The 15,933-nt window shown below is 34.2% G+C and overlaps 1 long non-coding RNA gene across 1 annotated transcript; it reads right to left on the bottom strand.

The window, feature by feature from the left end:
• Positions 1-13,395: 13,395 nt before the first annotated feature.
• Positions 13,396-14,524, bottom strand: LOC139197516 (uncharacterized). Its single transcript, XR_011582958.1, has 3 exons — positions 14,250-14,524; positions 14,047-14,162; positions 13,396-13,464 (listed from the first exon to the last, which is right to left on the bottom strand). It is a non-coding gene; the product is annotated as an uncharacterized lncRNA (long non-coding RNA).
• Positions 14,525-15,933: the final 1,409 nt, after the last annotated feature.

Here is a 15,933-nt window from a genome sequence, read left to right as displayed (position 1 = left end):
GAAAATGGCCTCTCCTGCCTTCTGGGCTTTGGCTGGGCTTCGGGCTTTTTCCCCTTCTAGATCTCCTTTTGGGCCAACTCCTTCTGGAGCCCAAAGTTCAAGTTTTAACCCAAACATAACTCTTTATAATCATACGCATGCAAGGTCTCTTACTTCACCAGCATTAGATTCAGTCTCAACTGTACATATAACCAAAGAGCAGCCTATAAAAAAATAGGCAAGATGAGTACATGATTACATAGAGTACCAGACCTTCTTCGATTTTGACCACAAGCAGCAAGCTTTTACCTGTTATGAGCAAACAATGTCTCTCCCTGGCCTGAAAATTTTTCTACCTGAAAAATGCATTTCGTGATGAATAAGATCTGCTTTTGATCATACTATTGAACAAATCCTCCAGCCTCTAATGGAGGTATACAGCTTGATCTACATCAGGGTTCACTTTTGTCCAAACAAGCATGTCCATCATGATGTGGAATGGGCCCATCATTGGTGGCTGGACACAGAACTCTCCAAACCCCTTAAAATGTCAATGTTCCAACTTATTTGGAAACAATAATCAAATATTGGCTTTTTAGTCAAAATGGTCATTGAGATTTGCATAACACATCACTTTGGTCTTTGAGATTGAAAATCAATAGAGATTGTCCACCATCCATTATTTTGGTCATTTCATTAAAAACTCTGTTAAGTATTCTGGAGCTCTTGGCCAGAAGTTTGGGTCATTTTCAAAGCTTTGTAACTCAATCATTCTTAACCAAATTCGACCCATAATATATCAAAATGAAGATAGGAAAGTGTAAAATAAGATTATACCTATATGGAAGCCCAATGGTTGCCAGATATGGTCAGAAAATAGCCTAAAAGGTGACTGGTCCGCGAGAAAATTGGAAAACTCGCCGGAAACTGGGTAAACTTTAAACATTCGTAATTTCTTTAATACTCAATGAAACTGAGTGATTCTAAAAGAAAAATAATACTTCTTGACGAGATGAAGAGAATGGTACATTTCTCGATGGCTAACTCACTATATTTTGGCCGGAAAATAGAATACTCAATGTAGCCACTTTCGAGCCGTTTTCCGGCCAAACCATGGTGAATTAGCCATCAATAAAGGTACCATTCTCTTTGTCTCGTTAAGAAGTATGATTTTCGTTTTTGAATAACTTGATTTCGTTCAGTATTGAAGAAGTTATGAACGTTTAAAATTTACCCACTTTCCGGCGAGTATTCCAGTTTTTCCGCGGACCAGTCACGTTTCAGGCTATTTTCCGGCCATCTCGGGCAGCCATTGGGCTTCCAAATATGTATAATCTTGTTCTACACTTTCCTATCTTCATTTTGATATATTATGGGTCGAATTTGGTTTAGAAACAATTGAATTACGAAGCTTTGAAAATTGCCCAAACTTCCGGCCAAGAGCTCTGGGACACTTAATGGAGTTTTTAACGGAAGGACCAAAATAATGGATGGTGGACAATCTCAGGGACGATTTCTATTGATTTTCAATCTCAGGGACTAAAGTGATGTGTTATGCAAATCTCAGAAACCATTTTGGCTAAAAAGCCTCAAATATTCGACTTAGTCACCATGTTGATCTGCACCCGTCAATCCAAGTGTTACCTAGCTCGGTTTTATCTTCATTTATTTTTATAAAAAAATATTGTTGGATTATCAACTGCACATTTAACGTTTTATTTATTCGGTGAAACATAGTATATTGTTCACATATCATTATTCTTGTCATTTGGTAACTTATCTCTTTTAGCTTGTGGATAGACCTTTCATACCGCACATATTTTTAATACGATGAATTAAGCTAACTTAACTATTCATAAATAGAGTCGAACGGGATTGTGATGTAAGAATGTGAAGTGAATGTCCCGTATTAAATTATCAAGATTTCTTGCATAAGTTAATAGAAATTTGACTACTCTCTCATACTGCTACTTAACTGCTGTTAAAATTAAATCCAACTTTTGTCACTTGTTTAAACATTGTTTTCCATGCAACGTATGTGCTTTCATATAGTTGACCTAGACCTTTCAATTTGCCATAATTTTAGCAACGTAATAGGGTTATTGACCTCGAGATTACTACCCTAATGTTATGCTTGAAATCAATCAAGGATCGGGAGGCTAATCAAATTTCGTTGGCAAGTGTGAAACAGACATGTATTTTGTTCAATTCACGTCAACTATGTGTCCAATTAATTAACTTAACTAATTAAACCAGAATAATTAGTATTTTTCATGAAAATTTGCGTAAGCTAATGAAGTATTTATTCACGTAGAGCATCAGCTGGTGCGAAGCCATAGGTTAAGAAGGCGTCACCAATACAGTGATTGCTGATTATTGTCGATAACATGATATACAAAAAGAACTGGTCGCTTTCTCATTTCCTTTATTTTTTTTTCATTGTCAAGGGAGTTTCATCACATAGAAACTAGAGTACAAAAAGTCCAAAGACAATTAATACAGAAAACTTAATTATCCAAAGTCCAACACCAGTAATTACACACCCAACCACACAGGACGAAGCCCACAAAAATTAAACATGAAGGAAATGGATTAGAAGGGAATGAAACGTGAAGGAAATGGATTAGAAAGGAAGGAAACATTTCTAATCCTACAATATTGAGAGAGATTGAAAATGGATTAGTTTCATGAGTAATTCATCTTCTACTTTGAAGTTGAACACAATTTTTTTAGGGGTGTGCTATCCACACACTATTTTTTACTTCTCGCACACCCTTGTTAATTTCTATCTATTAATCTTCTTCAATTCATCCGATCCGAAGGCCAAAAACCAAGAAGGTGTGGGAGAAGTAAAAATAGGTGTGTGGATATCACACCCCTTTTTTATTGCTTCCTTTAGTGTGTGTATGTATATATATATACTTACTTGAAATTTAATGTCATTTCAATCCTCTATACCAAAGGAGACTTGTATTCCAGAGTCACTTAGTCTTTAAACTAAGTTCCTTACCATTTGGAAAGTCAACTGGCCATTGACTATATGGAAAGGCTGCTGTATATCCCATTAAGATTAGCATTGTCTCGTGCTACGCGTGTTGGACACGTGATGGATATACAAGTGTTTGTCTATTGAATAGGTTCACTGAACACTGACTGTCGAATAAGCTAAAATGCATGGATGCTTACCACATGTCAAGTGTTACAGACTTCTAGCTGTACTATGCAAATAGTTCGTAAACTTGAGGCACCATAGCTATCATATATTTGTAAATATGAACTTTGATTTCACCTTAAATCCCTCAAAGAGATCATAGGGCCCGATAGTTTGATTTTGAGATGTGGTTGGAACTTCAGTGTTGAGATTGGAATTCGGGAAATGAGGGTAGTTGGAAAGGATCTTTTGTGTAGTTGAATTTATTCATTGTGAAACCAGTTCCAAACGAGCCCGGTGTGCACATTAGAATAAGATATCGACGAGACAATTGTTGATGTGGGTGATTTGGGATGGAGATCAATGAATTAGATAAGATGACTAGTAAAAGGGGTTTATGAATTTGGGATATCGTATGGGGGTTAGTTTCTATAATAGAACATTCGAATCACCACTGCAGTGGTAAAATGCATGGTATGAGACGTGCAGGTCAGTGTGTTTTATTATATAAATTAACAGGGGTAGCTGAAGAGGTTGCACTATATTCATGCATTGTTATCAATAATAATTTGATATTTGGCTATATGATTTCATGACACTTAATTTAATATTGTCAATTTACTATGATAAGGTTATGTCCCTACTGACCTGTTAAAGCTCATCCCTCTATTGTTGTGCAGGTTTACGAACTAGACATTCAATAAGGTAGGCAAGATGAGATCGGATTAGATGTGAGAATAGAATGTTTATTCATCTATTTCTTGTAGGTTGTAAGGAATTCTAGATTTGTTTAAGAATAATGAATTATTTTAATAAGAGGAATTTATTTTCTAACCCGTTTCTATTTCCTTTTATTTATTGAGCTTTTGACTCACATTTCGGATTCGGGTTTGAGTTTTTATTACCGAGCCCGTGTCCGTGGCGTGACAGAATGGTATCAGAGCATAGGTATTAGACATCCTTGTATAAGAACTATGGGAGAAGATTAGTATAAGCCAGATAAGTTTGAATTTAGAAGTGTATGTGAGATAGATTTTTGGAAGTAAAGGTTTTGTTGGTCTTTGGTGATATGTAGAGTGTATGAAATAGGCTTGAATGTGGAGTCAATTTTTGCACATGATCTTGACAATTGAATTCATATGTGGATCTTTTGACAAACGAAATTAAGTTTGATCCAAAAATGAATAGGATGGAAGTTAAGCAATGCATGCATATAACTTTAAGATGAATTTCTCAGTTGAAAGTGGTTCAGGAGTAGCTAAAGGACGACATAACTTGAAATGTAGACTTCAGTAAGTGGAAAGTGGTCATCCTTAGTCTGGAAGAAGTAAGAAATAAACTGAGTATGTGGTTGTAATGATTTTTCCATTTAGAGAGAGATAAGACATCTATCATTTCTTTTTTTAAGCTTGGTGACTGTAATGAAAAAAACTGAAGAAGTCAGTGCGTACTCAACTCATTTGACTCTTAACGGTGAAAGAAACAGAAAGTGTTCAAGTAAATTCTATAAAATGAATTTCTCGAGAAAATTTGTCAGTTAGTTGAGGGATTAGAAACGATCTTAGAGTTAAGAATTGAATGAGACGAGAATTTGATGCTACATAGAGCTTTGTAATTTATCGTGTTGTCTTGATTTTGACTAGTGGACAAGTAAGAAGGATTTTATGCAAAAAGATTTTATAATAAGTTAGTTTCGTGCAATGTTGGAATGAGTATATTAGAGATTAAGATGCTACAAACACTTGGATTTTGTTACTTGTATACTTTGATGTAAGAGCAAGTAATTATGAAGGAAACTTAGGTTTGAATAGGTCTATGAATTACTTTTGGGATAGATATAAAGCTAGTAGTCTGTTGACGGATTGTAAGATACTAAAGTGTTTTCATTGGAGAATTAGCACATATGATTATATATGCAGTGAGTATTACTAAACAAATTGCCAGATTTATTCCTAAGATGATACAAAGAATTATGATCACTTTGGATTTGTAATTTTGCAATTGAATTATGAATTATTATATAACTAATATGAACTCTAGGAGTTAGGCTTGAACTTAGTGTTGGTTCACGATTTTAGAGAATCACTTGCAAAATTTTTGTTATATACAGAATCATAATTATGAAAGAGAATTAGTGCTTCAATATGAGGATTTGGGTATTTATATACTGGTCATAAGAATTTAAGAGTACCTATATTGATGCAAAAGGTATTCTACATGTTTCAATGTTGAAGAATTCAAAAGAAATGTATAAATATGTTGTTGAGACTTTGTATAATGATAATTAGGATTGAATAAATAGTAGAAATGATGAAAGATGCTCTAAGATGAGGGATGTATTAGAGTATGAGTGTGATTCTTACAGTTTAGTAATAATCATTGTTATTTTAGATTGGTACAAAGAGGTCTTAATGTGTTTATAAGAGTTAATTCAACTTTGGTTTGGATTGAAACTCTACTGTTGGCTCGAGAATAGAACTCATACTTATACAAGGATTTGGTCTTGTATTCCTTGTAGGATTGTAATAGGGCAATCTATGTTTAGTATAAAAACATAAGCCACTGCTCTCACAAAACATATGCTCAATATTGAACTAAGACCTATTGTTAGTTTGAGTACTTTTGGTTTTGCAAGAGAGGAGAAGGTGCACTGTTTAGAAGTCTACTTTGGCTTCTTCTTCTGCTGCTTTTACGGGTTAGTTTGTCATTGTGTTTATTAAATTGTGATTTTAATACTTATATAAATTTGTGGTTCATGAGCTTAATCTCTTAACTTATATTTTGATGAGTTTAATCTAACATGTGGTATCAGAGCCTAAGATTTTTGCTCTTGAATTCAAATTGAAAGTATTAAATTAAAAGTGCAAAATATGTGACGGTAAATTAGCAGGGTTCAAGCTTAGTTTGTGAGAAATTTTGGACTTTGAATTGAGTTTCTTGTAATGAATATCATGTTTGCCGCATACGGTCTTGTAACTTTGGCATGTAGATGCCAAACGAATAATGGCTACATGTTGAACTCAATTTGATAGAATTAATCTATTAAAGCTTGTACAGTTATTAATTTTTCTGCTGTGCGTTGGATTCCATGTTGAATTTTTATAAGAATTAATCAAGGATTCATTGGGTGGTTATGGAATGTGAGTACATATGCTATTATTGTTGTAATCAATAATCCGTGGCTTTTTGTGGGTCTTATCGTTTTGAATTAATGAATCTGATTATAAAGATGTGCATAAAATATGCCTTGTACAGACCAAATATTAGTAAGATAAAAGAAAGATGAAATCTTGGTTTGACGACATTAAAAGTTTTGTTTGTCTAAGAGATTTTAATGTTCATGGTTTGTCTTTTTATGTGAATTTGTGTCGATGGGATTCTGGCCATCGCTTTGGCGATGATTTTGGTTCGGCGCATCTGTAACAATGGCGATTTACTTCGATAATCTGCAATGGTATGAGGTCCATGGGAATTGGGAGTGATGGCAATCCGCATGGATGGGTCTCGAGCATTTATGGATAATTTGTTTCGTTGATTTGGAACCGAGGAATTGCAATCAGGTTGACGAACACGGGTCCAATGATGCATTCAGGTAACTCAGTTCACTGTTTCATGCATGATTAATTGTTCTCCTATATGCGTGATTATAGTTCGATGAGTTGGAGCATAATGAATTAGGGCTTTTGCTATTTCGAGTATGCTTGTTTATTTATATATATTGTGAAGGCATGATTAAACTCGAAATCCCTATAGATGCCAACTTGTGATTTATGTGAGATGTCTGGAATCATCCTTTGTTGCATAAATAAATTAGTGTATGTCTAGATATACTCTTTTATTTTTCATTAAAGAGTCAATGTGTATGCATTTTTTCATGTATGAATCTCGATGCATTTAAATTGCGGGGAGCTACACATGCACATCTTAGTGTCAATTCCTGATTTTCAATTGGTTTGATTTATATCAAGTTTGGGTTGGAATGGATTTGACTGCATATCATATGCAAGTCAGGAGGTATTATAAAGCGACAAAAATAAATGCATATATAAAGTGGATGCCAATTGCTTTGTGATTTATACATAATAGCATATTTGAATGAAATCTGTATATATATGGAGATAGCATTCGTGCATAGACGTTGTAATTATGGGCATGCATTTTTATATATATCAAATGGAACTTGCATAAGTTTCTCTGCATATTGATGCATGCATGCATACAAGAAAATATATGAACATATGAATATATAAGGTAGATGTTTTATTGACTGCCTATAATGAGTCTTGTGACAATAAACTTTTAGCCATTTACAAAATATATATTCTATTATGAATCGGAAAGCAAATAATTATTTTGTCATCTTATTGGAAATTCATAAGATTAATGATATGTGGCTATCGTTATTTTCTTCAAGGACTTGCTTACGAATCTGTATATAATTGATGATGGTGTTGACAATGAATTAAAGGCATGAATATTTTTAATTTGGATTATTGTCGACTAATCTTATCATGTATATATCGATGCATGCTTATTGTATATGTATATTTGTGATTTCATGATGCATGCTTCCGCTATTATATTTTGGTTGAAATCACAAATAGGGAGGAAGATGAACTTCGAGTTCTCCAGAAGAAATAGTGGTCTTGATTATCTCGTTTTAATCAAGACATGTTGTTGTGATATATATCCAGACATTATCAAAATTTGGTCGATCTTGCTCGATGGATATTGAACTAGATATTGAACTAGTTAGGATCAAATTGAATGCAAAAATATTGTGCTTGCTATTCTGATTTTGATCATTGTTGAAACTAGTGATTTTGGGTTTATGTGAGATAAGTTTTTCCGAATGGATAGTGACTATCTTTTGATACATAGACTGCTTGCATAATGGTTTAGATGTATTTGACTAAACTGAGATTATGCAATTGGTAAGGAATTGGGAATCAATTGGTTCATATCTCCGATTTCTTTATTGGCTGTGCAGTACATTCTGATTATGCTTAAGTGGGAGAATCATATATTCGAATGTAAGCATAAGGTTATTTAGGCCGGCCATTATAATTCATTTGGATGCTTGAAAACCAGATTATGGTTTTATTGAAGCAATTGGTAATTATTTATGTTACTTAATTTGTTTAAGTAATGAGAAGTTTAGTGCTATTTGCTGGAACTAAACTTAACTTGATATAGTGGGAGCAAATCAATTTATGTGTTTGTTCTGGTCAAGTAAAATCACATTGTTGTAAATACAAATTTGATGAATGTGATATGGAATTTGTTTGCATATTTGTTGCGGCAATTGATCACATTGATAAGACATTCAGTGTATTGCAATGACTATTAGTTAATATAGTTGATATTAACTTATACTTAACTTGTTTGTGTTAAGTATAGCCTAGATAAGTGGGAGCAAATTGGTTTGGTTTTTGCTATATTGGTTCACATAATTACAAAGTGCAAATTAAGTATGTTGTGACTTTTGAGTTAATTTTGCGATGTAACAGAAAAGATTCTTAAGTTCAATACTTTAAAATGCATAGGTAAGTTGTATGTGAGGTTAAGCTTTTGTTATCCAAAAGATTTGGTGGCTATATGAGTGGGAGTAGACGTCTTGGTTTACTTTTGAGCTTAGATACATTGCTATGAACATAAACTAGACATTGTGATTTGTAAGTTAAATTTGTATATTGTGTTGCAAAGGCAATTATAAATTCATTGTTTTGGTTTATGTAAGCTGGTTGTGTCTATGTACTAGTGTGGTTGAAGAATGACTTATGTGATCACCTTTATATTGAATTTGAGATGATTATTTACTGTTGTGAATCATACTCAAGTGGGAGAATGTTAGAGTATGAGTGTGATTCTTACAGTTTAGTAATAATCATTGTTATTTTAGATTGGTACAAAGAGGTCTTAATGTGTTTATAAGAGTTAATTCAACTTTGGTTTGGATTGAAACTCTACTGTTGGCTCGAGAATAGAACTCATACTTATACAAGGATTTGGTCTTGTATTCCTTGTAGGATTGTAATAGGGCAATCTATGTTTAGTATAAAAACATAAGCCACTGCTCTCACAAAACATATGCTCAATATTGAACTAAGACCTATTGTTAGTTTGAGTACTTTTGGTTTTGCAAGAGAGGAGAAGGTGCACTGTTTAGAAGTCTACTTTGGCTTCTTCTTCTGCTGCTTTTACGGGTTAGTTTGTCATTGTGTTTATTAAATTGTGATTTTAATACTTATATAAATTTGTGGTTCATGAGCTTAATCTCTTAACTTATATTTTGATGAGTTTAATCTAACAGGATGAACTTTGGTTGTCTGTCAGCTAGTTTGATGAAGATATGGCGAGTTTTGGGAATCAAATTAAGATCGAAAAGCGATGCAACTGTATTATAATATCATCCGTACGGAAAGAGAGTAATTTTTAGAGGATAGGCTTCTGTTAATTTTAAGAAGAAAAAGAATTGAGGAGCTAAGGATTTTAAAAGAGAATGAAAACCACAAGTATACACTCTTGGTGATAGATGTATAAAGAAAGAGTGAAAGACAATAAAGAAAGGGAAGGTGGGAGTGCCATAATTTAGGGACTCGGACTTTCTTAGGATTGAATAAGAGATTGGCCTACTTAAATTTGGACGTGGACTACTACTTCATTGGGATGTAGTTACTGGAATGAGAATTGTGTTGAAGTTGTCTTGTGGTTAGAATTCAAAGAGAAGAAAAAGAAATGAGTTGAAGGAAAAGTGGAGTTAAGACTTACTACTGAACCAAAGGAAATAATGGGAACAAATTGAAGAGGTTCTTACTGTTAGTTAGGTATATGAACTATAAGTGGTGAAAATAAGACTATTAGAGAATTTTTATTGGCTTGACATGTAGTAAAGCCATTGAAGTTTTGGAGTTGGATGATCTTATTTCAGTAGTTTAATTGGTATGCTTTATAATTGGAATACAAAACATAGGGTTATCATGCATAGTACTTATTCTCTCTTTGATTTGTAGAGATTGATATGTACAAGTACACAGGACTAGAGAAAGTAATCATTTGAGTTAAGAGCTTTATATACTTTCTTTTACCACAAGTATCTAGGCAGCTTAATGAATATTATGAAAGGAATTGAGAGTTATGAGTTGGATGATCAAAGTAATCCCTATGCAGGAATAATATATGACGTCTACGTATTACCGACTCAAATTGAAGAACTCTAGTACCATGAATTATCTCTATGGAGTTTTGGGTTTGAAGGTTTAAGAATTAAAGTTACCAATGTGACGTGAAATTTAGTCTCGTAGTAGAAGTACGTAAGTTGAAGTTATTGGAGAATGTAAGATTTTAGTTCTTGATATTTTAATAAGCGGTTGAAGTTGTTGGTTAGTAGAGGATTAGAATAGTGAGATAACTTGGAATATTGATTGTTCAGGGGAATCATGAAATTAGTTTTAGATTGACGTCATAAAGTGATAAATTGCTGTAAAATTTGAGTTTCTTAGTATGTGATTTAGTGGTGACTTTTCAAAGAAGATTTAATAAGTTTGTATTTGGAGATATAAGTAATGCATGTAAAAATTTATAGAAATACTTGGAAGAGTATTAAATTTAAGTTGAACTCTCTTGAGTATATTTGAGAATTAGTGGACAATAATATTGTCATAGACTTGTGGGACAAGGATTTTAAATGGTGTTTTTATACAAAGTGAATATTGCTTATTTAAGAATTAACAATGCAAATGGTGATTTGTGACCAGAGAATTTCCTAGACCTTACTGCTATCAGGATTTTATTTATTTTTTCTTTGGACAGTGATAGGAATAGAATCAAAATGTGGGCTGACTGATCACAATTTTGAATGTTGTATACCATTGAGCCATTAGAAATACGACTTGTACTTCTTGTGTATGTGATGATAGAATTAGCCAAGATGAGTAATTGTGCTACATACCCAAATGAGTAGTAATTAAGTTCGACCTTTTGATAGTGGAAAATACCTATAGTTAAGAAGAGCTTATTTTCTTTGGTGGGAATATTATGATGTTATTAGAATGATATTGGAGGAATGCAAATGGTGAAATTTCTTAAAGGAATGATAATGGAATGTTTCTAAGTTCAAGGGAAGACGAGTTATCAATCAAGGATTGATACGCTAAATTGTCAACTTTGACTTACTGAAGAGAAATATTATGAGGTTAGAGTTGAAGGTTATAAGATGTATTTTTGTGGTAGCATTTGGTTATTAATTTGTATAAGCTTGATGATATTTTACAATCAAGAGAAGTACTTGGATTATAGATGTGTGTTGGCTTTTTAGTCCACAACTTGGAAATACTATTTGAAATACTTTTCATAATGTTTGATGAGTTTTAGAAGATTTTATAGATTAGTACTCAACTTCGAAATCATTTGGTGAACTAGACAATTTTTGAGACATGGACTTCAAAGATATTGAGTGGTTGTTTCTGTTGATGTTTTTGGAAAAAAAAAAAAAAAAAAAAAGAGATTAATTGAAGTTGAACGACTACGATGATAGATGGTTAGATGATCTTTATATACAAGGACTTGAGCTGGCTGGTTTTAATATTCAATTTTAGGGAGTGTTAGTATTGATTTACATTATTATATTAATTGACTTATCAACATAGGCCTTGATGGTTGGACGTTTTTAACGATTATGGTTGGATAAATTTCGAGAACAAATTTTTTTAAGGAGGGTAGATTGTGAGATCCCATATTTTTAGGCTTTGTATTAATGTTATTGTTTGCAATTTGTTTTGACCTAGAGCCTTTTTAGCCATTTTAATATTATATTAATTACTTACCTAATTATTTATGACACTATATATGTATACCTTTTGGTTAAGCCATGCATGCTTTCCTTTCCTATAGAGTAAGGACTAGTGATTAGGCTTTCCACCTCAGAAGCTTGATATGCTTGGTGGAAGTGTCACCAATATTGATCCCATAAATTCAACACCTAGCCTTTACGTGTTAATCTCTCATATGTGGATTGACACCTCCAACTTGCCAATCAGATGAACCAATCCTCTTTATATATTTTATTGTATTTTTTACTTGGCCATTACAATTTTTAGCCGACATATATATCTATATATATATATGACACATCCCGACCCTAAATGTCTTCTTGAACTCCGAATCGAGTTGTGATGGCCGACACCTGGAGGGTGATGAAGTCATAAAGTGTAGTGTAATGGAAAAATGATGTGAATAAATTTAAACATAAAAGTGCCTAATCAAAAGAGTGCGCGGGTGAGCAGGATTGAATCCGTTTCACACGTTATGTCAAAGCATAAGACAGTATAGTAAATAGGATGAGGGTTATACCACTGAAGATAATCATCCCCTGAAATTTACCAGAATCCTCACTTACATGTAAGCACAGCTACTAAACCTGAAGGGGCGAAAAACAAAATTGAGTGGGTCAGAAAATAACGTTTTGTAAAAACCTTTCCAAAAACATTATAACCCCTCGCCATAAAACCAAGTATAGTTTCCAAAACTATACGTACTACGTATAATAAGAAAATAATTACCGTAACTTGCAATGTCTCAAGAAAATCAATAGGTACAGTTATCAAGGTAAGCACAAGGTGACTGGAATCACATAATCTTGAAATAGTAAACACAACATAACGAATGCTCATCAACCTATGCTGACACACAAGTTCGTACAGATAATTTCTTAAATGAACATGATTAGGTGTAATCAATGCGCTCTAGTACTACGATCATGTGAAGGCTGGCGCCGAAGCGCGGTCACATGCGAGTCGGAATTGCCTAATGCAATATGTACGACATGACTGGCACCTAACTTGAATCTAAGACGAGCGAATGGTGCGGATGTGAACATACACGTGAAGGACTGGCCCTGACCCTAGGACGAGTACTAACACCAGGGTGCAGCAATGAAGAGCAGATAACATAACTATAATCATGCCATAACAATTCAATAATTCTAGTCAACAAAGTAACTTACCTATGCATCCCGTAGGATTATTTTAGCATTTCACAACAGCACAACAGTTCTTGTAACATTAATTAATCATAGCTGTAAAATATAATCATGGTATCTCACGCATACCTGTGAACCAATAGGGTTCAAAATAATTTCCTAAATTCCATCATTTCGCTATTTCATATCATTTTAGTCTAAGCAAGGCATACATAGTAAATTCTTGTCAAAGTATAATAGGGAACTAGCAAATATGCGTATACTTATAAAAAGAAATGACCCACTCACAGTTACACAGTCGAAACGAAGCCTCCGAGCCTTGCTTGACCCCGTACATCATCGGGATACGTTTCCCCTATATGTGAAATTACAAATTAAATTAGTTTAATAACACATATACGGAAACTTAAATTAAACCTCTATAGATTGCTTAAACATAGGGTTTGAATATACGAAATCGATTTACTCGACATCACGGACCCACGCGTGTTGACCACACGCCGGCTGGAGGCCTGACGCACCTCCATAAGTGGCTGCACTGGGAGCCACACACCGCACACGCCTACCAACCCTCGTGTCCACGCGCCTATGAGTACGTAAGTACTCATCTTCCTTGTGAGTTCCTGCAATTTTTTACAGGTTTTGATCCAACTTCCCAAGCTCATATCGAGCTTGATTCTCAACCAAATTTAATGCTACAAAAACCAATTTGAAGCTAGGAATGTAGTGAACTGATCTACACCGATTAAAAGTTCATTTATGGTCTGTGCTGTTCAAAAATTAGGTTTGAAAGTGGCCAAATGGTCACGGTCAAACTTCTCCAGAAATTTAGGAATTTTTTTCCAACTTTCAGAGTTGATTTCTAACTCAATAGTTAACCAAACTCAGTGATTCAAAAGCTAACTTGAAGTTAGGAATACAGAGAACATGTCTATACCTATTAGGAGTCTAGTTGTGGTCGAGGTTGGTCGGAAAAATGAGCTGAAAGTGACCAAATGGTCACGGTTCCTTTGCTGGAAAATTGAGCAGTCTCCCCCTTTCGAGTTTTCTACACTAAAATGTTCAATCAAGACATGTACACAAGATCAAAATCAACCCATAGGAATGAAATGAAAGTTCTTAGGATTTCCCGAGGCTTACCTAAGCCGTGAACGGCTTGAAAATCATCGTTCCAGAATTCACCGAGTCGGAGCTTCTGAGTTAGTGAGTCAAACCTCAACCAAATCGAGATCTGGTTACATGGTTTTGTGGGGTTGAGGGCAGTTCAACGGTGTAGGTTACAAGTCACGCTTGGGTGGTTTGGACGTTGGTTGAGAGAGTTGCAAAGAGAGGGCAAGAGAGAGAGTCTTCGGGGATAGGGAGAAAATAGATAGTGAGGTTGAGTGTTTTGATTGGTGACAAGGTTTGTGAAAGGTGCTCACTGATTGGGTGCAAAGTTTAGGGAAATGACTTGATTTGTGGGGAGGATTTTGGGGAAAGTTAATTGGTGGTTTGGGTGAAGAAAAAGGACACGAATCCACCAATCAAGCAATGGATGGATGGGTTTTGTACAATTTTTAAAGGTACAAAATATGTCCTCTTGACAGTGTTCCGACACTGTAAATTTGTAGGCGCATGTACAAAAATACCAGTAATTAACGTACTTTAAAGGAGCGAAACTTTTTCGTTACAGATTCGATTCGAGTCTAACACGCGCTCACACGTTCGTAGCGATGAGTACTAATTTAGTACAAAACTAGGAAAATGAAACTGAAAGCCGAAAACCACGTCCACATCATATTCCACTTTTGCCTAAAAAGGGTAAAATTGTCAACTCACATAAACGGAAAAGAAATTACAGTGAAAAGTAGGGATTCGTTACAATATATATATATATATATATATATATATATATATATATATATACACACAGATGCTTATATGGAGAGAGATTAGAAAAGAAAAAGGGTGGAAGAAATACATGATGATTTAGGAGTGATCAAGCAACTTGCTTAAGTACACAGAGCTTAGTTTTTTTGGTAATGACGTGGATAAGTACATGGAGCTTAGCTATTCCGGTAGTGACATGGATCTTTGTTTTAGCTTTGGAATCCAAGTAATGGAAATACGGAAAACCTTTACGGAAATTGATTTTATTAAATTTCGTGAAGTGTTATAATATTCTTGATCTTTTGGTTGATTAATGTGGTTGGATATTAATTGGCTAATTGCTTTAGTTAAGTGTTTACTTGTTATTGGTTATGGAATTATTGCTGGAATGCTATTCGTTGAGAATATACTATGATACATGTGAAAGATGAAATGACATTATTAGTCAATCACTCATGTTATGAGATGTGGTTGGAACTTCAGTGTTAAGATTGGAATTCAGGAAATGAGGGTAGTTGGAAAGGATCTTTTGTGTAGTTGAATCTATGCATTGTGAAACCAATTCCAGGCAAGCCCGATGTGCATATTAGAACAGGATATCGACGAGATAATTGTCGATGTGGGTGATTTGGGATAGAGATCAATGAATTAGATAAGATGTTAGATAAGATGACTAGCAAAAGGGGTTTATGAACTTGGGATATCATATGGGGGTTAGTTTCTATAATTGAACATTCGAACCACCACCGCAGTGGTAAAATGCATGGTATGGGACGTGCAGGTCCACATGTTTTATTATATAAAGTAACGGGGGTAGCCAAAGAGGTTGCACTATATTCATGCATTGTTATCAATAATAATTTGATATTTGGCTATAAGATTTTGTGACACTTAATTTAATATTGTCAATTTACTGTGATAAGATTATGTCCCTACTAAGCTGTTGAAGCTCATC

Source organism: Malus domestica, chromosome 07 (genome assembly GCF_042453785.1).
Source record: "Malus domestica chromosome 07, GDT2T_hap1".
Classification (NCBI taxonomy): Eukaryota; Viridiplantae; Streptophyta; class Magnoliopsida; order Rosales; family Rosaceae; genus Malus; species Malus domestica.
Note: the sequence above shows the minus strand (reverse complement) of the source record. Positions and strands in the feature narration are given on the sequence as shown.